Genomic DNA, 22,688 nt, shown 5'->3' with positions numbered 1-22,688 from the left:
AAGAGATAGGATAAGAGACTAACTTCTGGAATGATGGGGTGAGAAAACACAGCACATTTTCTCCCTAATGAAACAGTCATTTAACTGAAGAAAATTCTATGTATTCTCTGAAAATTGTCCTAAGGGCAGACAGCACTTGGAGCGATATTCATTCAAAGTAAAATTCCTAAATCTCAGTAAGAAGAGTGATGCTCTTTGACATTTGAACCATGACACTTCCCTCCCAGCTACATCTTTGGAATCACAATGGGAAGAGAAGGCTGCCAGCATTTTTCAAGCTTCTCCCAAAGCCCCATGTTGCAGGAGCTCTATTCTGAGAGAACTGGGCCTCTGTTCCTCCACCTAGCCCCCATCTGTGGGACAGAAGCTACCGTCAGATATGGCAGGCCAACAGTCCTAAACACCAATTACCCTAGAGTATCTTCCTGGTGGAGCAGGATTCCTATGCCAGGGAGGTCACACCTAGAAGAACATGGGCTAATTCATTACCCTATTCCTCCCTTGAGCTTGCCCATAAAGTAGAGATGTCACTTCAGGAGAAGTGGACCTCCATCCCCATCCTGAACTCTTATGAAGTGGTACATATCTTCATCCGGGGGAAAGCCAGGCCATTACAACTCTCCCTGATGAACTGACATTATTTGGAAGAAAGCATGGTGAAGTTCAAGTCTAGAGTGTTGTCAGAAACAATGGAGATCTTCATGGATGGCAATTAAGAGAATGTTCATAGCTCCATGATATTTGTAGAAATGAGTAAAACAGCAGAGCCATCAGACATTTAACAGAGAAGACCCTTGGGAAGAGGCAACCAAAATGAGCCTTTCTGGGATCACAGTCAGCCTTGGAGACTGGAAGTGGTATACACAAGCAATAGGTTGCACCCACTCAATAACAGTAAGAATAGGACAAGAGGAAGACTTGAAAACTTTTTTCAAACTGCATACAGGTCTATAACAAAGAGATAAAGTTGGAAATGGTGCTAGTGGTTTAAGGACAACCTCAAATTGAACACTGGTTGAACAACAAGCTACTCTCTTACTACAGAGCAACTCCTAAGAAACTAGGCTTAAAAATAAAACCACATGTATCCCTAACAGTCTGGGAGACTGTGTGTTTGCCCAAGGCTGTACTCTCTCAAGAGTGAATGGAGAAAGAAAATCAAAGCTGCTAGTCCCTAAATGAAGAGAGGGGAAATTAAAACTCCATCACTTGTAAAAGTAGCCTTCAAGCTGCTAATATAAGTAGCAATGAAGGTAAAGATCTAACTGCCAACAAGATTCAAGCATAACCTTTGACTGATAAGTGGCTTATGCCAGTCCATGGGTGACCCTTAAATAGTTGGACTAAAAGGCCAAAACAAGGAAAAAATAGGAGTAGGGATACCACAGACCACACACTGGAGGGAACAGACTTCACAGTTAGTTTAGCCAAGTAACTTAGCAAAGAAATTAGTGACATGGAAAACAACAGTAACAGTATTGGTCCCTGGGGGCAGAGGCATCCCTAGAATTAATATCCAGAGTTGTTCTATTATTTAAAATGTTCATTTTTTAACAGAAAAAAGGTACAAGACATTCTAAAGCAAAAAAAAAAAAAAAAACCAAAAAACCAAAAACAATAAAAAACAAGCAGGCAGAGATTTTAAAACAGTCATTATAAATATATCTGAAAAACTAAAGAAGCATGTCTAAATAACTAAAGGGAAGTATGAGTACAATGCCTTTCCAATAAAAAATGTCAATGAAGAGATAGAAATAATAAAAAAAGATGCCAAATAGAAATTCTGGAGTTAAAATATATAAAAAAAATGAAAAAAAATCAGAAAGGAGATAAAAATAGGTTTTATCAGGCAGGAAAAAAATCACCAAATTTGAGGATAAATCATTAGATATTATGTAAACTTAAAAACAAATAAAAAGAATGAAGAGAAATGAACAGTTCATCAGATAAATGTAGGTCATCATTAAACAAATCAACATGTGTAATGAAAATACTAGAAGAGAAGGAGAAAAAGAAGAAGCAGAAGAAAATATTCAAAAATTAGTAGCTGAAAACTTTCCAAATTTTATTTAAAAATTTAATCTGCATATCCAAGAAGCTCTGTAAGTGGGATAAATACAAGCTGACCACATTCAGATACTTAATAGTGAAGTATCTGAAAGTCAAATGTAAGGAGATCACCTTGAAAGCAGTAAGGGAAAAGTGACTCATCACCTATAAGTAAACTCCAACAGGATAAATGGCCAAAATTTCATTTTTTGGGGGGGGTCAGGGGGCTGTGCCCATGGTATGTTAAAGTTCCCAGGCCAGAGTTCAAACCCACACCACAACACTGACCCAAGCCACTTCAGTGGCAATGCCATATCCTTAACGCACTGCATCACAAAAGAACTCTGACAGCCAACTTTTGATTACAAACAATGGAGACCAGAAGGCAATAGGATGGCATACTTAGATGAAAGAAAAATTGCCATCTGAAAATCAGTAAATCTCTTTGGCAATGGAGGCAAAATACACACATTTTCAGATAAACAAAAGCTGAGAAGATTTATTGATAGAAGACTTTCCTTATGAGAAATGCTAAAGGAAGTTTTTTTAAGCTGAATTCAAGTGACATCAGATGATAATTTGAATTCACTCAAAAAAAAAAAAAAGGAGTGCCAGTGAAGGTAATTATAAACAGTGATGTACAGTGGTGAAGTGGAAAATGATGGAGTAGGAAACTCTAGGGATCCGTCCCACCAATGAAAAGTAAAAAAGAATACTATTGAAAAAGTATTAATATTGAAATTAAGTACTTCAGAAGTCTGAAGTCTAATCAAACACTGGTTTTTATTGAAGTAAAAGGTTAGGATATTTTAGTGAATTGTATATTTGACAGAGAAGCTACCATCCTCTGTTCTTCAGCTGTGCAACAGGCAGTTGTGGGGTTGGCAACCCATGTTCCTCGTGTGGACTGCCACTTCCAGGTTGGGCAATAAGCACCTTATCCTCCAAGGATCATAGTTGTATGTATTGATTTGTCTGGCAGATCACAGAGGGACCACTGCAGGAACTGGCCATTATTTCATCTCTCTCAGACTAAAGCAGCTTCCTGGGTAGCACCTGCCACAGGTAATTAAAAGAACAAAACACCTTTTGTTCTTTCTTTATTGGATCCATGCATTCAAGGAATTCTCTGTAGGGTCACTAGCTAAATGCTGTGACAATAGAATAACAAATTCATTGAGGTACCACAAGGAATAGAGTCCTTACAAAAATAATTTAGAGAAGTCACTAAACATATTGATGACTACACCCCTTTACAAGAAGACTGATTACAAAAAGATTACAAAAGAGATTGATTCCCAGAATTACAACAGTATGATATTGAAAATGTCCATTTCTTAATAAAAATTACACAGCAAAGAATTAGAAATATGTTCATAGGGGAGAAAAAATCAACAGAAATTTTCAAAAGCTCAGACATTGGACATACCAACAAGACTTTAAGCTGTACTAATATGTGTGAAGAACTGAAAAAATTCAGACAATGACCTAAAGAAAACTGACAGAGCAATGTATGAACAAGTAGGGATTATCAATGAAAAGACAAATTTTAAAAGAACCAAATGCTGACAAATACAAAAATGAAATGAAAAATTAACTAAAGGAGTTCAACTGCAGATGTAATCAGGCAGAAGAAAGAATCTGTAAACTTGAATATAATAAATTACCTAGTGTTTGGAACAGAAAGAATAAAGAAAAGTGAACAGAGCCTAACGGACTCTAGGGGACACCATCAACAATACTAACATATTACTTATGGAAATTCTAAAAGAAGAGAATGAGGAAAGTGTTTTTTGAAGAAATAAAAAACTTCAAAAGCTTCCTAAATTTGATAGAATACATAAATATATACATCTAAGAAACTAGGAGTTCCCAGCATGGCTCAGTGGAAATGAATCTGACTATCTATGAGGACATAGGTTCAATCCTTGGCCTCACTCAGTGGGTTAAAGATCCAGCAATGCCATGAGTTGTGGTGTAGGTTACAGGTGTGGCTTGGATCTGCTGTTGCTATGGCTATGGCATAAGCCAGTAGCCCCAGCTCTGATTAGACCCCTGGCCCAGAAACCTCCAAAAAAAGAAAGAAACTAAAAAAGAAAAATTCTAAAGAAATAATCTCAAGGAAATCCATACCAAGTAACATTATAATAAAGTTGTCAAAAGTTACACAAAGAATCTTGAAAACTGCAAGATAGAAGTGGCTCATTACATATAAGGAATCCCCAACAAGATTAACAGCCAGTTTCTCCTCTATAACCATGGAAGCTAAAACACAGTGAGATGGTGTAATTAATATGGTGGAAAAATATCAACCAAGATCTTCATATCTGACAAAACTGTCCTTTAAAAATGAAGGCGAGGCCTGCATTGTTGGTGAGAATGTAAGCTGATAAAACCACTATGGAAAACAGTATGGAGGTACCTTAGAAAACTGTAGATAGAACTACCATATGAACCAGCAATCCCACTCTTAGGCATATATCCAGATAAAACTTTCCCTAAAAAAGGCACATCCACCTGCATGTTCATTGCAGCATTATTCACAATAGCCAAGACATGGAAACAACCCAAATATCCAGAACAGATGACTGGATTAGGAAGATGTGGTACATATATGCACAATGGAATACTACTTAGCCATAAAAAAGAACAAAATAATGCCATTTGCATGCACATGGATGGAACTAGAGACTCTCATACTAAGTGAAGTAGTCAGAAAGACAAAGACAAATACCATGCGATATCACTTATATCCAGAATCTAATATAAGGCACAAATGAATCTTTCCACAGAAAAGAAAATCATGGACTTGGAGAACAGACTCATGGTTGCCAAGGGGGAGGAGGAGGGAGTGGGATGGATTGGGAACTTTGAGTTAATAGATGCAGACTATTGCCTTTGGAATGGATAAGCAATGAGAAGCTACTGTGTAGCAACTGTATCTAGTCACTTATGATGGAGCATGATAAAGTGAGGAAAAAGAATGTGTACATGTATGTATAACTGGGTCACCATCATGCTGTACAGTAGAAAATTGACAGAACCCTATAAACCAGCTATAATGAAAAAAAATCATTATATATATAAGAAAATGAAGGACAGGGAGCTTCCGTTGCAGTGTAGCAGAAGTGAATCTGACTAGTATCTATGAGGATGTGGGTTCAACCCTTGGCCCTACTCAGTGGTTTGTGGATCCAGCCTTGCCATGAGCTGTGGTGTAGGTCACATTATGCCTCAGATCTCATGTTGCTGTGGCTGTGGCGTAGCTCTGATTCGACCCCTAGCCTGGGAACATCCATATGCCACAGGTGCAGCCCTAAAAACCAAAAAAAAAAAAAAAAAAGATAGAGAAGAAAAAAAAAAAGAAATTTGAAGGAGAAATTAAGACATTTCAAGACGAATTAAAGCTAAAGGATTTCATCACTATTGGATCTATTCTACAAGAAATGCTAAAGAAGTCCTCTAGGTATAATCCTATCACAGTAATAGTAACTACATAAAAGCTAGTATTCTGTCTAGCTTTTTTGGTTAGTTACTCCTCTTTTTATTTCCTACATGATTTAAAAGACAAAAGCCTGGGACAGTAATATAAATCCATGTAAATGGGCACACAGTATTACAAAGATGTAATGTGTGACAATAATAATATAAAAGTGAGTTGGAGGACTGGACAGGACCAGAGTTAACATATGCTATTAAACTGCTATCGATTTAAACTAGATTGATGTAAATCTAAGGCATTAATTGTAATCCTCATGATAATCATTAAGAAAATAACTGAAAGTTATACAGGAAAGAAAATGAAGAAGTCAAAATGGTACATGAGCAAAAAAAATCATTCAAACACAACGAAGGCAATATTGGAGGAACTGAGGGACAAAAATAAGATATATAAAAAATACATAGCAAAATGGCAGAGCTAAGTCCTTCACTATCAATTATAATTTTATGGATTAAACTCATTAAAAGACAAAACTTGGTAGAATTAATTTTTTAAATGTTCTTAACTATATGCTGTTTACAAGAAACTCACTTTAGTCTCAAAGGCACAAATAGGTTGAAATTAAAAGAATGGAAAAGCTCTTCAATGCCAAAAGTAACCAAAACAGCTGGAGTTGTTATACTAATACCAAACAAAGTAGACACTAAGTCAAAAATTGTTGCAAGAGATAAAGAATGATATTATGAAGTGATGAAAATCAAGAAATTATAATAATTATAAACATACACACTAAACAGCAAAACATATTAAGTAAATATTGACAGAATTGAAGGGAGAAATAAACAGCTCCACAATAATAATTGGGGACCTCAATAATCCACTTTCAAGACTGGGCAGTGTATCTACACAGAAGACAAGTAAAAAAATAGAGGACTAGGACAACACTGTAAACCAATTAGACCTAACATACATACAAAGAACACGCCACTCAATATTAACAGAATACAGTTTCTTCACAAGTGTACATTGACTGTTCTCCAGGACTGACCATATTTGGGCCATAAAACAATTCTTAATAAATTGAAAAAAACTGAAAAATACAAAGTGTGCTCTCCAACCACAATGAAATGGAAGTTAGGAATCAACAGCAGAGAGAAAACTGGAAAAGTCACTAACATGTGGAAATTTAATGGCATACTGTCATACAACCATTGGGTCAAAGATTAAATGACTAGGGAAATGAGAAGATATTTTAAGACAAATGAAAATGAAAACACAACATATCAGAACTTATAGAATGCAGTGAAACAGTGCTCAGAGGGAAATTTCAGAGCTCAACATGCCTACATTAAAAAGCAAAGAGACAAAGATCTCAAATCAACAACCTAACTTAACATTTTAAGGAACTATAAAAAGAAGAGCAAACTGAACCCAAAGGCAGCAGAAGGAAGGAAATAATAAAGATCAGAGCAGAGATAAATGAAATAGAGAATAGAAAATAGAATCAATGAAACCAAGCTAGTTCTTTGAATAAATGAATAAAATTTAACCATACTAAGACAAAGATTTAACTATACTAAGAAAAAAAGAGAAGACACAAATAGCTAAAATAAAAAATAAGAGTAGAGGTTTTGCAACTGGCCTTATAGAAATAAAATGATTATAAGAGAATATTATGAACAATTATAAGCCAACATATTAGCCTAAATGAAATGGAAAATTTTCTAAAGTCATACAAATTACCAAAACTGACTTAGAAAGAAATAGCATATCTCAGTGTACCTAAAACAAAGTTTAAATCACTAATCAAAAACCTCCCAACAGGGAAGTGTTTAGAATCAGACGGTTCAACTGCTGAATTCTCCCAAACATTTAAAGAAGAATCAACACCAATCCTTGTCCAAACTCTTCCAAATGTTAGAAAAGAAAAAAAAATTGCCCTAACATATTCTGTGTGGCCAGCGTTATTTTAAAACCAAATCCAAAGATACCACAAGTAAAGAAATTACAGGCCAGTATCCCTTATAGATGCAAATAACTTCAAAGAAACACTAGCAAAGAAATGCAACAACACACTGAAAGGATTGTGTGCTATGACTAAGTAGTGATGCAGGGTAATTAATATAAGAAAATCAATGTGATATACCACACAGAATTAAAGAATAAAACAACAGTGTCATCTCAACAGATGCAGAAGAAACATTTGACAAAATTCAACATCCTTTTATGACAAAAAATACTTATGAACTAGGAATAATATGTAATTTGCTTAGCATGGTAAAGCACATTTACCAAAAATCATTAGCTAACATCAGACTTAGTGTTGAAAGACTAAGAGCTTTCTCTCTAAGATCAAGGACAAGACAAGGATGCAGACTTTAACCACTGCTATTTCATGTTGTGCTGCAAGTCCTAGCAAGAGCAATTAGGCAAAGGGAAAAACGGCATCTGAAATGGAAAGGAATAAGTAAAATTATTGCTATTTGTATATGACATGATTCTGCATATGGATGATCCCAAAGAATGCACACAAACAAAAAAGTGCTAGAGATAATAAACAAATTCGACAAAGTTGCTGGATATATAATCAACACAGAAAAAGCTGTTATATTTCCATATACCATCAATAAACAATTTGTAAAGTTTATTTTTCTTTTTTTGCCTTTATTTTTATCATCTTTTTTTATTATTGTTATTTCCCCAATACATTTTTTTGTCCTACTGGTACAGCATAGGGACCCAATTACACATTTATGCTTACATTCTGTTTTCTCTCATTATCATGCTCTGTCATAAGTGACCAGACATAGCTCTCAATGCTTAACAGCAGGATCTCATTGCTAATCCACTCCAAAGCAACAGTTTGCACCCATTAACCCCAAGCTCACAATCCATCCTACTCCCTCCCTTCCCACTAGGCAACCACAAATCTATTCTGCAAATCCATGATTTTCTTTTCTGTGGAAAGGTTCATTTGTGCCGTATATTAGATTCCAGTTATCAGTGATATCATATGGTATTTGCCTTTCTCATTCTGACTTACTTCACTTAGTATGAGAGTTTCCAGTTCTATCCATGTTGCTGCAAATGGCATTATTTTGTTCTTTTTTATGGCTGAGTAGTATTCCATTGTGTATATGTACCACATCTTCCTAATCCAGTCATCTGTTATTGGACATTTGGGTTATTTCCATGTTTTGGCTATTGTGAATAATGCTGCAATGAACATGCGCATGCATGTGTTTTTTTAAGGAAAGTTTTATCTGGATATATGCCTAAGAGTGGGATTGCTGGTTCATATGGTAGTTCTATCTACAGTTTTCTAAGGTACCTCCATACTGTTTTCCATAGTGGTTGTACCAGCTTACATTCCCACCAACAGTGCAGGAGGGCTCCCTATTTTCCACACCCCCTCCAACAATTGTTATTTGTGAACTTATTAATGATGGCCATTCTGACTGGTGTGAGGTGGTATCTCATGGTAGTTTTGATTTGCAGTTCTCTAATAATCAGGGATGTTGAGCATTTTTTCATGTGGTTTTGGCCATCTGTATCTCTTTCTTGGAGAATTGTCTATTCAAGTCTTTTGCCCATTTTCCCATTGTGTTATTGGCTTTTTTGCTGTTGAGTTGTACGAGTTGCTTGTATATTTTAGAGATTAATGATGTCAGCTGCATCATTTGAAACTATCTTCTCCCATTCTGTAAGTTGTCTTTTTGGTTTCTTTTTGGTTTCCTTTGCTGTTCAAAAGCTCGTCAGTTTATTAGGTCCCATTGGTTTATTTTTGCTTTTATTTCTGTTGCTTTGGGTGATTGATCTGTAAAAACATTTGTAAGGTTGATGTCAGAGAATGTTTTGCCTGTATTTTCTTCCAGGAGTTTGATGGTGTCTTCTCTTATATTTAAGTCTTTCAGCCATTTTGAGTTTATTTTTGCACATGGTGTGAGGTTGTGTTCTATTGATTTGCATGCAGCTGTCCATGTTTCCCAGCAATGCTTGCTGAAAAGACTGTCTTTTTCCCATTTTATGTTCTTGCCTCCTTTGTCAAAGATTAATTGACCATAGTGTCAGGGTTTATTTCTGGGTTCTCTATTCTGTTCCATTGGTCTGTATGTCTGTTTCGGTACCAGTACCACACTGTCCTGATGACTGTGGCTGTGTAATAGTGCCTGAAGTCTGGGAGAGTTATGCCTCCTGCTTGGTTTTTGTTCCTCAGGATTGCTTTAGAAATTCTGGGTCTTTCGTGGTTCCATGTAAGTTTTTGGATTGTTTGTTCTAGTTCTGTGAAAAATGCCATGGGTAATTTAATAGGGATTGCATTGAATCTGTAGATCACTTTAGGTAGTATGGCCATTTTTACAATATTAATTTTTCCAACCCAGGAGCATGGAATATCTTTCCATTTCTTTAAATCTTCTTTAATTTCATTGATTAATGTTTTATAGTTCTCAGCATATAAGTCTTTCAACTCCTTGGTCAGGTGTATACCCAGGTATTTGATTTTTTTGGAAGCAATTTTAAAGTGTATTGTGTTTTTGTATTCCTTTTCTAATATTTCATTGTTAGTATACAGAAATGAGACTGATTTCTGAATGTTAATCTCATATCCTGCTACTTTGCTGAATTTGTTGATCAGTTGAAGTAGTTTTTGGGTTGAGTCCTTAGGGTTTAGTATGTCATCTGCATACAGTGACAGTTTTACCTCTTCTCTTCTTATTTGGATGATTTCTTTTGTTTGTCTGATTGCCGTAGCTAGGACTTCCAGTACTATGTTGAATAACAGTGGTGAGAGTGGGCATTCTTGTCTTCTTCCAGATTTTAGTGGGAAGGCTTTCAGCTTTTCTCCATTGAGTATTATATTTGCTGTGGGTTTGTTGTAAATGGCTTTGATTATGTTAAGGATTGTTCCTTCTATACCCACTTTGGTGAGAGTTTTTATCATGAATAGATGCTGGACTTTTTCAAATGCTTTTTCTGCATCTATTGAGATGATCATGTGGTTTTTGACTTTTCTTTTGTTAATGTGGGGTATAACGTTCACTGATTTCCATATGTTGAACCATCCTTGTGAACCTGGATGAATCCCACCTGGTCATGGTGTATGATCTTTTTTATATGCTGTTGGATTCGGTTGGCTAAAATTTTGTTGAGAATTTTTGCGTCTATATTCATCAAAGATATTGGCTGATAGTTTTCTTTTTTGGTGGTGTCTTTGTCTGGTTTTGGAATTAGGGTGATGGTGGCATCATAGAATGTCTTTGGGAGTGTTCCTTTTTCAACCTTTTGGAACAGTTTAAGTAGGTGGGTATAAGTTCCTCTTTGTATGTTTGATAGAATTCACCTGTGAAGCCATCTGATTCTGGGCTTTTATTTATAGGGGGTGTTTTGTGACATTCAATTTCATTTCTAGTGTTCAGTGTGTTCAGTTGATCTGTTTCTTCTTGATTCAGTTTTGGCAGGTGGGAGTTTCTAGGAAGTTGTCCATTTCTTCTAGGTTGTCAAATTTGTTGGCTTATAATTGTTGATAGTATTCTCTCATGGTTTTTTTGTATTTCTGTAGTATCCATTGTGACTTCTTTTTCATTTTTTATTTTGTTTATTTGGGTTTTTTCTCTCCTCTTCTTGGTGAGTCTAGCCAGAGGTTTGTCAATTTTGTTTAGCTTTTCAAAAACCAGCTCTTGGTTTTATTGATTTTGTCTATTGTTTTTTAATCACTATTTTCTTGATTTCCTCTGATCTTTATGATTTCCTTCCTTCTGTTGACTTTAGGTTTTTCTCATTCTTCTTTTCTAATTCATTTAGGTGGTGGGTGAAGGTGTCAATTTGAAATTTTTCCTCTTTCTGAGGAAGGCCTGTATTGTTATGAACTTTCCTCTGAGCACTGCCTTTGTGGCATTCCATAGATTCTGAGTGGTTGTGTCTTCATTATCATTTGTCTTGAGGTATTGTTTAATTTCCTTCTTGATTTCCTCATTGACCTTTTGGTTTTTTAGAGGCATATTGTTTAGTCTCCATGTAGTAAGTTTTTTCTCATTTCTTTCCCTGTGGTGGATTTCTAGTTTCATGCCATTGTCGTCAGAGAAGTTTCTTGAAATAATTTCTATACTCTTAAATTTGTTGAAGTTAGCTTTGTGCCCCATTATGTGATCAATTATTGAGAATGTTTCATGTGTACTTGAAAAGAATGTGTATTCTGATTTTTTTGAATGTAATGTCCTGAAAATGTCAAGTAAGTCTAACTTTGCTATTGTTTCCTTTAAGATCTCTGTTACTGGAGTTCTCATTGTGGCACAGTGGTTAATGAATCTGACTAGGAACCATGAGGTTGCAGGTTCGGTCCCTGCCCTTGCTCAGTGGGTTAACAATCTGGCGTTGCCGCGAGCTGTGGTGTACGTCGCAGATGTGGCTCGGATCCTGCGTTGCTGTGGCTCTGGCATAGGCTGGAGGCTACAGCTCCAATTAGACCCCTAGCCTGGGAACCTCCATATGCTGCGGGAGCAGCCCAAGAAATAGAAAAAAAAAAAAAAAAAAAAGACAAAAAAAGAATCTCTGTTGCTTTATTGATTTTCTGTCTAGAGGATCTGTCCATTGATGTGAGTGGGGTGTTAAAATCTCCTACTATGATTGTATTCCCATCAATTTCTCCTTTTAAGTCTGTTATTATTTGTTGGAGGTATCTGGGTTCTCCTGTTAGGGGCATATATATTGACGATTATAATATTCTGTTCTTGAATGGACTTTTTACCATTAAATAGTGTCCTTCTTTGTCTTTCTTTATGGCCTTTGTTTTAAAGTCTATTTTGTCTGATATGAGTATTGCAACTCCTGCTTTCCTGTCTTGTCCATTGGCATGAAATATCTTTTCCCATCCCCTCACTTTCAATCTATATGTGTCCTTTACCCTAAGCTGAGTTTCTTGTAGGCAGCAGATTGAAGGTTTTTGCTTTTTTATCCAATCTCCCACTCTGTGTCTTTTGATTGGAGCATTCAGTCCATTGACATTTAAGGTGATTATTGATAGATATGTATTTATTGCCATTTTAAACCTTGTTTTCCAGTTCATTCTACGTTTCTCTTTTCTTCTTTTCTTTTTTTCTTTTTTTTGGTTTTATGGTTTCCATTAATTTTATGCTTGAGTACTTTTCTTTTTGGTTTTTGTGAATGTAATATTCGGTTTTGATTTGTGGTTGCCCTGTTTTTTAAGTATATTAACCCTTTCTTATATCTGCTTACTTTAGCCTGATAATCATATAGGCTCAAATACATCATTAAAATAAAAAAAGAATCTATATTTTCTTACTTCCCTTGCCCTCATTGCATTAATTTGATGTCTTTATTTTATTTTATGTTATTTTTATTAACATCTTCATGTTTGGATCTGTATGCTGACGTATTTAAGTGACTGCTTTCCAACTGTGGTTTCCTCCATCCTATTTCTTCTTACTTCTTCTTCTTCTTTTTTTAAATTTAGAGAAGCCCTTTCAGTATTTCTTTTAGAATGGGTTTCATATTGCTGTACTCTTTCAGCTTTTGTTTGTTGGAGAAATTCTTTATTTCCCCTTCTATTTTAAATGATATTCTTGCTGGATAGAGTATTCTAGGTTGCATATTTTTTCTTTTCAGTGCTTTAAATATATCTTGCCTCTCTCTTCTGGCCTGTGGTGGTTCTGTAGAGAAATCAGCTGGCCTTATTGGGGTTCCTTTATAGTGAACATTTTGCTTTTCTCTTGCTGCCTTTAGAATCTCTCTTTATTTTTAACGTTTACCATTTTTATTATAATACGTCTTGGTGTGGGCCTGTTTGGGTTCAATTTGTTTGGAGCCCTCTGTGCTTCCTATATCTAGAGATCAGTATCCTTTAGATTTGGAAAGTTTTCAGCCATAATTTCTTCAAATATATTTTCAATCCCCTTTTCTTTTTCTTCTCCCTCTGGAATTCCTATTATGCATAGATTAGCCCACTTTATATTATCCCATTGGTCTCTTATATTGCTTTCACGTTTTTTTCATTTGGTTTTATGTCTGCTGTCCTGTTTGGGTGATTTCCATTATTCTGTCTTCCACGTCACTAATTCGTTCCTCTGCATTATTCATTCTGGTCTTTATTGTCTTTAGCTCAGTTCATATCTCTACAAGTGAGTTTTCTAGTTTTTCTTGGCTCCTCCTATAGTTTCTATTTCCTTTCTGAGGGAATCTGCATTACTGTTCATACCCTCTCTTAATTCCTTCAGTATTTTCACTGTCTCCTTTTTGAACTCATAGTCTGTCAGACTGCAGAGGTCTGTTACATTATCGATTGCTTTAGGTGAGTTCTCCTGTTGCTTTAACTGGGAATGATTTCTGAGCTTCTTCATCATACCTGTGTTTTTCTTTTTCTGTGAATTTGGGGAAGCCAATCTGTAATTTGGCACAGTCCAGGGCAGGCTAGCTGGAGGCAGCTCTGTGCAGGTGAGGAAGGGTGCTGGAAAGGAGGGTGGTGGGTGTGGGTGCCAGGAGCATGTGACAGGGCCAGCAGGGGCTCCTGGCCACAGGGGGGGGATGGGGGAGTTTTGCATCTGGACCTCTCCACCCTCTGAGATCAGGTGGGCAAGGAATTTTCTATGGCAGCCCACCCTTCCTCCTCTCCCCGTCCCAACAACAGCACCTTGTCTCTCCTTCTGGTAGGGACCTTCTCCTGGGTTCCCTCTGCCATGGCTTTCCACTCCCCAGCCCTTAGTGTAGCACTCCCTCTGCCCATGGTGCACTGCTCCCTAGTCCCTTAGGCTGTCTCTACACTGCCAACCCTAGCCTGCTCCCTGGGACTGACTTCTAGAGCCTAAGTCTCAGTGCCCAGCCCCCACCAGAACGTCTCAGGCTGTGGTGTCTGTGCCAGTGGTTCAGATGGTCTGTTCATCTCTCACTCTGCTTTTTGGTTCTCAGTCCAGCTGCTGCGCTTTTCCTGGCTTCTTGGAGTTCCCTCCAACTCAGCCGATCTTACATCAGTCAGGTGGCTTCCCAGGGTGTGTGTTCCTTTTCTCCTTCACAGCTCCTTCAGGGGAGTGCTAGTCCCGTCCTGATCCTTTTCTTATTCTCATTTTTTTCTTTTCTTCTACCCAGGTATGTCAAGAGTTTCTTGCCCTTTTTGGAGACTTAAGTTCCAAAAAGTTGATGTTTTGTGTGAATCGTTTTACATGTAGATGTGTTTTTTGATGTGTTTGTGGGAGAAGGTGAGCGTGTTCTCTTACTCTTCTGCCATCTTGCCTCTCTCCTGTAAAGGTAATTTAAAAATAATTCCATTTACAACAGCATCTGAGAGAATAAAATACCTAGTAATAAATTTATCCAAGGAGGTAAAAGACTTGTACATTGACAATTATGAAACATTGCTAAAAGAAATGAAAAATATGATTAAATGGGAAAAATTCTGTATTCATGCATTGGAAGACAGTGTTATTAAGACGTCAATATTCCCCAATATTTCTACAAAATCAGTATATCCCTATTAGAATTCCAGTAGCCATTTCACATAAGTGGAAAAGCCAATCCTCAAATTCTTATGGAATTGCAAGGGACTCCAAACAGACAAAACAATATTGAATAAAGTAAAGTTGAAGGACTTACACTTTATGATTTCAAAACTTACTATGAAGCTATAGTAATCAAAATGATGTGGTACTGGCATAAGGATAGACATATAGACAATGGAAAAGAACTGAAGAGTTTAGCGATAAACCTAAATATGAATGGCCAATTGATTTTCAACAAGAGTACCAAGACTATTAAGAGGGTTAAGAATACTTTCTTCAGAAATGGTGCTGAGATAACTGAACAAACATATGAAAAAGAATGAAATTGGGCCCCTGCTTATAACATACATAAAAATTAAAAATGATCAACAACCTAAGTATAAGAGGTAAAACTATAAAGACATTAGAATAAAACATAGGGGTAAATCCTCATTACCTCATTTTGGCAATGGGTCCTTAGATATAACACTAAAAGCATAAGCAACAAAAGAAAAAAATGGATAAAATTGACTTAGTAAAGATTAAAGACTCATAAATCAAAACCATTATTAAAAAATAGAGATAATCTACAATATGGAAGAAAATATTTGCAATATTTAGTAGGGAATTTTTAGTAGTCAGAATATGTAAGTACTCTTACAACTCAAAAATAAGAAAACAAACAACCCGATTAAAAAAAATAGGCAAAGGTCTTGAATAGTTATTCCTTTAAAGAAGATATTCCAGTGACCAAAAGCACATGAGAAGATCTTCACCCTCACTGATTGTTAAAGAATGCAAATAAAAACCACAGTGAGATTCAACTTTATACCCACTGGGATGGCTGTTTAAAAATTACAGAACAAAAAAATAATATGTTGACTAGAATTTGGAGAAACAGGATCCCTTGTGTATTGCTCATGAATGTAAAATGGTGTAGCCACTATGGAAAGAGTTTGGTAATACCATAAAAAGTGAAACATGTAATTATTATATGACCCAGCAACTCTACTCCTAGGTATATATCTAAGAGAAATAAAAACCTATGTCTTTCAGAAACCTATACATGACTGTTTACATTAGCATTATTCGCTATAGCCAAAAGGTGAAATGGGAACAAACCAATGTCTATCAACACATGAGTAGTAAAAAAGTAGTAAAAAAAAGAACTGTGGTATATACATACAGTGAAATATTATTCAGCCATAAAAAGTAATGAAATACTGATACATGCTACAAGATGATGAACCTCAGAAACATTATACTTAGTGAGAGAAGCTAAACACAATAGGACACATATTTTATGATTCTTTTTATGTGTAATACCTAGAATAGTTATATCCATAAAGACAGAAAGCATATTAGTGTTTGCCAAGAAATGGAGGAAGGAAGAATGGGCAGTGAATATTCATTAGATGTGAAATATTCTTCTGGGGTGATGCCAAGTTTTAAAACTAGAGAAGTTGGTAGTTGCACAATATCATGACTGAACTAAATGCTATTGAATTATATGCTTTAATATGGTTAATTATATGGTATATTAATTTTATCTAAAAATGACAAAAAAGAAGATGTAATTGCACTATTTCTTCCTTTTCTTCTCTTAACTGATTTTAAAAGTAAATGTGTATATATACAACAATATATATGTAATTGTATAGTTGGGCTTATAATGTGTAGAAATGTAATCCATTTGAAAACACCAGCACACAGGAATTGTGTGGGAGCAAAACTGGTTTGGGGTAAAGAAATAATACCAAATGATAACTCAATTCCACAGGAAAAATTAGATGAATCAGAAATGATAAATAAAAGCAATATATTAAAGTCAATAAATAAATATTTCCCTCCTTCTCCCAGTGTGTGTAAAATATGTAAGATCACCTAAAGTAATAAGCAATACAATGCATTGTTGGGTTTGGAACATATTTAGGTCACATGTGTAGAAAAATAATATTACAAAAGGAGGAGAGAATAGAGTTATACAGGAATAAAGTTTCTATGTTTCACTGAAATATGTTAGCATAAATATGAAGTAGATTTTGATAAGTTAGGATGTACATAGTAAGCCCTAGAGTAACACAAAGAAAATAATTGTTTAGGAGTTCCTGCTGCGGCACAGTGGGTTAAGAATCTGACTGCAGCAACAGCAGTTGCTATGAAAGTGGGTGTTAGATCCCTGGCTTGGCGTAGTAGGTTAAAGAATCCAGCATTGCCATAGCTGTGGCACAGGTCCCAGTTGCAGCTCAGATTCAGTCCCTGGCCCAGGAAATACTATATGTTGCAGGTGTGGTCATTAAAAAAAAACTTTAAAATGTAGCGAAAAAATTAATGCAGGTGAAATGCTACAGTAAGAAATAGCCATTAAATACAAATGAAGGCAATAAAAGAGAAACAGAAGAACAAAAAGACTTGAGACATAGAAAACCAAAAACAAAGTGGCAGGTGTAAATCCAACCATATTAGTAATGATGGGTATGGATGATACTAAAATATGGATGCTCACACAATTCAGTAGAAAGGCAGAGATTATCAGAGTACATTAAAAAATATCTGACTATATACTGTGTACAGGAGGCACTTTAGATTCAAAGATACAAATAGTTTGAAAGCAAAACAATGGAAAAAGATAAGCAAATAGTGACCATAAGCAATGTGAAGTGGCTATACTCATAGCAGACAAAATAGACTTTAAAACAAGAGCTGGGAAAGGGTGAGACCACCCAAGGAGAAAGCAGTGCTAGAGAAGAATGGAGGGTTTGGGGTGGAACTCCGGGAATTCTCAAATTTAGAGGTAGGAGAGAGGGGAAGGATCTTGAAAAGGGGACCCCCAAATTACAGTATTTTTCCTGGCTTTTACAGATCATTCTATGATATATATACACACATAGGATCCTTCAGCATCAGTTGGAAGAATGCATGCAATTGTACTGAGCCACTCATTCTTTCACATGCCCCAGTTTGACAAATAAGGAAATGAAAGCCTGAACAGTGACTTCCCCAAAGTCAGAGAAACACAGTAACAGAGCTGAACCTTTAAAATACAAGTGTGTGTGTTTGTATGCCCACCCAGACAGCAACATTACAGATGCATTTCCTTACTTTTCTTTCTCCTCTCATACTCACAAAGTCTTTATCTTGTTTTGAGAGCCTCCAAGGTAGATTTGTAGGGGTACGGCCGGCTTGGGACCCTATTGGAAAGTTCTCAAAATTTTAAATCAATGAAATGATTTTGGGTTGACTTGATGTTATCTGTGTCTTTGCAGATGACTGGTTAACTTCACAATCTTGGTTTCCTCATCTGTGAAATGGAGAGAATCACACTCTGAGGGAGGTATGATTATTAGGAATGAATAAAAAGCACAGAATCCCTTAGAGCTTAGCTTGTATTTCTGGGACCCATCAGAATGGTCTGGAATCCATGGCCTCTTTCCAACATTTTGAGGGCATTGTAAAACATTCAAGATCTAATTCTTCTCTGATGAGAACTTACCTCAGCATGTAGAAAACAGCAATTTTGGAGAGTCCAGTAAAAAACACCATGCTGTATTTCAAATGCCAAAGTAAATCCACCACTAAATTCTGAGTTTCCAGCAGCAATTATAACTATAATACAGGATTCATTAACATTTACCATGGAACTAACATACAACCACAGTCTTGACGTGATAACACCAGTGATTCCATATTATACAGAAAATTAAAGTGTTTGTTGGTATTTAAATTTACCATAATAGCTAAAGGTATTTAATAAATACCCATATATGTTTTTTATTTGGATACACCATCTACAGTCAGATCCTTTCATCCTCAGGAAGTCAGTGACCTTTCAGTATGGATAAACCTAGTTTTTATCCTTTGTAAGTAGGTGTTCACGATTATGAGAATCTGACTCCAGTATTACCCCCTAGATTCTACCAGAGTAGAATCTGGTTAGTATGTTAAAAAACATATTACATATAGTATCTCTTTTTTAAAGAAATGATTTTACTGAAGTATAGTTGATTTACAATGTTGTGTTAGTCTCAGGTGTACAGCAAAGTGATTCAGTTTTATATATATATATATGCAGTTATATATCTAAATATAAATTATTTTTCATATTATTCTCCATTACAGTTTATTACAGGATATTGAATATAGTTCCTGTGAAGTAGGGCCTTGTTTTATCCATTCAATATGTAATATTTTGCATCTGCTAATCTCAAACTCCCAATCTATCCCTCTCCCACCACCCCTCCCCCTGGGCAAACACAAGTCTATTCTCTACATTACATTATCACTTTTATTTATGTCTCTATGTATTTTTGCTCTTTGTGGGCTGCATTTGCAACATATGTTAGTTCCTAGGCTAGGGGTCTAGTTGGAGCTGCAGCTACTGGCCTATACCACAGCCACAGAAAAGCAGGATCTGAGCTGCATCTGCAACCTACACCAAAGCTCAGGGCAATGCCAGATCCTTAACCCACTGAATGAGGCCAGGGATCGAATCCTCATCCTCACAAATACTAGTTGGGTTTGTTACCGCTGAGCTACAATGGAAACTCCTACAGTATCATTTTTAGAATAACAGATTAATATGACAATAAAGACTCATTGAATCAATTCTTTTCAGAACATGAGCAATGATATGGAAGAAGACTCTATAGTTTGGGAAACCTCAGGACCCCCATTAGGGTTGTACCATAGAGTCCCACTACTTGCAAATACAGAGTGACTGCAATTTAGGTTTTTTTCCAGTTTTATTTCAGTAGTTTGTATTGGACACTTCCTATTGCTGATACCATGGGAGAGTAAGCTAAATATTGTATGACTTATAACCTATAGTAGGTTAAGGCATTGCACTGGACTCCAGAGTTAGTTAACCCATAGGGTTCACTTGTAGGCAACCAGGAAGAAGTTTCTACGCTCACTGGGAGACAGAGATTTGGGTGCTGCTTGATAATTTATTTTCATTGTTGTCAGTGGAAGAAGGAACGTTACAGATGGGGTATACATTTCTGCTCTTGCTGAAGACATAAAATATTAAGATATGGACAAGTTTAGAATGGTGACGTACTAAGTGGAGTGATCTTGACTCATTTTGCAATATTCTTTATAGAAATCTATAAGTGAAGTATATTAGAGTTCTTGAAATTTCTTGGAGGAAAGTGTCTCCTCTGAGTTTAGGTTGCCTAATGAAGAATAAAGAACATCATTACTACTGAGAGAAGTAGAAGAAACTGAGAGAGAGAAACAATGGAAAGAAAAGGTAATCATAATAAGTTTCATTGCCTTTATTCATAACATTTTAGGTATTTTTCTATGATGCTCATCAGCTCTTCAATTAAATGACAGGTACTATTCAGAAAGAAAAAATAAATTTATTGACATTTATAGTGTAACATTTTTTTCTCACCAAGAATATCTATTCTTGCCTATATATGGTTTCTTCTTGTAAACTGGTACTTGCAATTTATTAATATTATATTAAAACATAATATGCATTCTTTTTATTTCAGTGATATGAATCAGCTTACCACAGTACCTTTCTTTTTAGTATAAATAAAGGGAAACAGTTGAATTTATTGAAATCAATTTTAAAACACAATTTATTTTGATTAGAGTCTAATCTCTTCTTGAGCTTTCCTTATTACATTGTAAGTCCTTTATCCTTCAGATCTCCATTCATTAATACATTAAGCCAAAAATCATTATTAAAAGCCCTGTCTCATTGTAAATTGCAAGAACTACATTTCCGTGCTGGAGTTTTATACTGAAAATAGCTTCTGGTGAAAGATAACATTTTCTTTAACTGCTCATATTTCAGCCAGTCAGCATCATGTCATTATTGACAAGTCCCCAAATCAGAGCACCTACTGAATGTGTTCGTTCAACAAAAATATTATTGCATATTGTTTTTGAACAATAGTCTTCAGAGCAAAAGTACATCATTTTCCCAAGTAATTTTTCCCCATCATTAACTAGTTATTCTTTCCAATAACCTTATGACAGAAGCCATTGTAAAGAAAGGAAGCAGAAATGGAAAAAAAACAATTCTACAAAAAAGGGCTGTGTCAGAGATTACACTTTGCCAATGTCACATTCTGATGGAGCAAGTGACTTTCAGTGATTTGTCTCTTTTGATGGTCAATTACACCCCAGCATGGCTGATCAGATCAATAATACTCCTTAAATTGCTGGGGAATCTGAGTTGATGCTTAGAAGCAAAATTCTTTCCTCCTCATTTCAGTGAAACCAATCAGCCATGGACCTCCAAGATGACAAAATTAGCAGAGTTGTGGGGTCAGGCATTCCAATTGTCCTTCCAGGGAAGAGAAACATCCTTGGATTCTGAGAATCTCAGCCTCTTAAAGTATGAAGGAAATTTAATCCCCAGGTTTTTAACTTTAAGTGGAATATTGGGCTCCTCCAAGCACTCGATTCAAGCTATTCAGGCATCTGTGTCCCCAAACATACATACAAGAAACTTTGTGTAGTTAGATCCTATTCACAAACTTATCTTTGTCTTTTTAAGTGAGGAGATAAAGACCCAGGAAGGTCAAGTCAAATACCCAAGTTCACTTAACCTCTAACCTGATCCTCTTCAAATCATTCATCCCTGCCTCTTGAGAGGGCTGAGGTAACCTCAGGTCTTCCTCAGCTCTTTCTAGAAATACTAGTACCTTCAGTTTCATTCATCTATTCAGTAGTATTGGGTAACCCTTCCATGTGTCAGGCACTGTGTTATGCATTCTTCTTTCCCATAGTGCAGGTGTCTACACCAAAGAAGAATCAATTGATGGGCTTAACTTTTGATCTTTCCAGTTGGTAAAGTTTCAGAGAACATTGTTTTTGTCCTATGAAGATAACAGATCTCTAACACAGTTCTGACTCTACTCAGAATCATTAATGTTCTTCCATTGTTCCTAAGACCAAAGCCATTCCCTGCCTGATGTTGAAGGACCATGCATACATGGGAAATGATATCCAGGCTCATCTTCCCAGAACCCCTTACTCAAGACAAATCATTAAAAAAAAAAAAAAAAAAAAAAAAAAAAAAAAAAACAGATTCAAGCCATATTTTCCCAGAAATTTACCATTGTTCTTTTCATTTTTCAAGTCCTGGGTAATATCATCCTTCTTCCCTGCATCCTTTTCTGCTTAGCTAACTTAAAATCCTCCTCTTTCTCTTAATTCCTACAGCTCATATTGCTATGCCCAATTGGGGGCTAGTGGTTAATCATCCTGCATCTCTTCACATATATATGACTTAGCATTGAAGCTTTTTGAGGATGGCTAGCCTGTCAATGGTTCATTATATATCCTCCCTCATTTAATGGATTTGTTCAAATGAAGACTAGTAAAAATGGTCTCCCTTCAAAAGATTCTCAAATTACTTCTATTTTTAGTAGTTGACTATTAACAGAAAGCCCAGTCCATTCACATATTGAAATCCTTGAAGCTGCCTTGAATGTGGATTCCCTTGGCCAAGAATACTCTCATTTTAATTTGCTTCCAGAGTCCAGAAAACCTTGGAAGGCTGCCTTATGGGGTGATGGAATGAAAAACCAGATCAAACCAACCAGACATGGGCTTCTTCTATACATGAACGTTCCACAGCCCAAGACAGCAGCTCCCATTTCACTTCTTGGCCCCTAACTGCCTCCTGGTTATAATTAAGTACTTCAAAGTCTTCTAAACACCCTTTTGGAAATGACTACCCCAAATAC

The 22,688-nt window shown here is 36.0% G+C and overlaps 1 long non-coding RNA gene across 14 annotated transcripts in view; it reads right to left on the bottom strand.

Moving 5' to 3' along the window:
• LOC106505633 overlaps positions 1-22,688 on the bottom strand; it is a 397,602-nt gene that overhangs the window by 102,333 nt on the left and 272,581 nt on the right. For 3 of the 14 annotated variants that reach the window (XR_002337988.1, XR_002337994.1, XR_002337991.1), the window contains one exon: positions 14,760-18,277. The exons of 10 other annotated variants lie outside the window; for them this stretch is intronic. This is a non-coding gene — a long non-coding RNA (uncharacterized LOC106505633). Of the gene's footprint in view, positions 1-13,776; positions 14,739-14,759; positions 18,278-22,688 lie in introns of those variants that run through there. One more of the 14 variants, XR_002337989.1, reaches the window with a different exon arrangement.

The sequence above is a fragment of the Sus scrofa genome, chromosome 13, assembly GCF_000003025.6.
Source record: "Sus scrofa isolate TJ Tabasco breed Duroc chromosome 13, Sscrofa11.1, whole genome shotgun sequence".
Classification (NCBI taxonomy): Eukaryota; Metazoa; Chordata; class Mammalia; order Artiodactyla; family Suidae; genus Sus; species Sus scrofa.
Note: the sequence above shows the minus strand (reverse complement) of the source record. Positions and strands in the feature narration are given on the sequence as shown.